The following is an 871-nucleotide window of genomic DNA, read 5'->3' on the forward strand; positions in this document are numbered from 1 at the left end:
TTAACAGTGAAGACCATTAGTTGTGAATAGTTCATAAGAAAACTAGCAAAATTAAATCAAAAACCATGTTGTAACTTCTAACATAATAAGTCATTGATTTTTAAAATTCAAAAGCATATCTATTATGATTTTTATCTGAAATTATAGCTAAGGTAATAAAAATGCCAAATTTTTTTGAACAGGTTTTTAAATTTGTCCAGCCTGGTTTTTAAATACTATACTGGTAATTTAATGCGAAACAGCAATGCCTGCTGTGATAATGACTCTTAAGTAGAGGTATTCTTCTTTGATGTTTAATTGGATTACCGAGATAAGATTCTGGCAAAACCTGGTTCACCAACCCACCTGAATGCCCTTTTAAAGGGTTTGCTGGTAAATGGGATAGTAACAGCATGCCTATCGCCGTTGCCAACGCTGCCCTCTCACCATGTAAAACAGGTACCTAGGGCCCAACCCGAGCAATCTCACTGGGGTTTCGCCCCCCGCCCCCTTAGTCGGGCACAGGAGGAAGACGAGGAGCTGGGGCCAGTATTCCTCTGGTTTCAGGGGGGTGCTCTGCCTACAGCTACCGATCTTTTCGCCACTAGTCCAGCTACCAATCACTATTGGCTGAGTAGGGACAGAATGCGTCTTTGGGATGGGTTACTGTTTATCCAGGATAAACAAGGGGAAGATGACTTATTAGTGCTGCCCCGGAAACTTGTAAGCACCGCCTTACACATGTATCATGATCTGCCGTCATCCGCTCACCAGGGAATCAAGCGTACTAAGTTGCGACTTAAGCAAAGGTTTTACTGGTTTGGGATGGCGGGGGACATAGAACGTTATGTGGTAGGTTGTAGTACATGTAATAGGTCTCTTATACACATCT

The sequence above is a fragment of the Anneissia japonica genome, unplaced genomic scaffold, assembly GCF_011630105.1.
Source record: "Anneissia japonica isolate Jap-2015-1 unplaced genomic scaffold, ASM1163010v1 scaffold287985_len465408_cov153, whole genome shotgun sequence".
NCBI classification, from domain to species: domain Eukaryota; kingdom Metazoa; phylum Echinodermata; class Crinoidea; order Comatulida; family Comatulidae; genus Anneissia; species Anneissia japonica.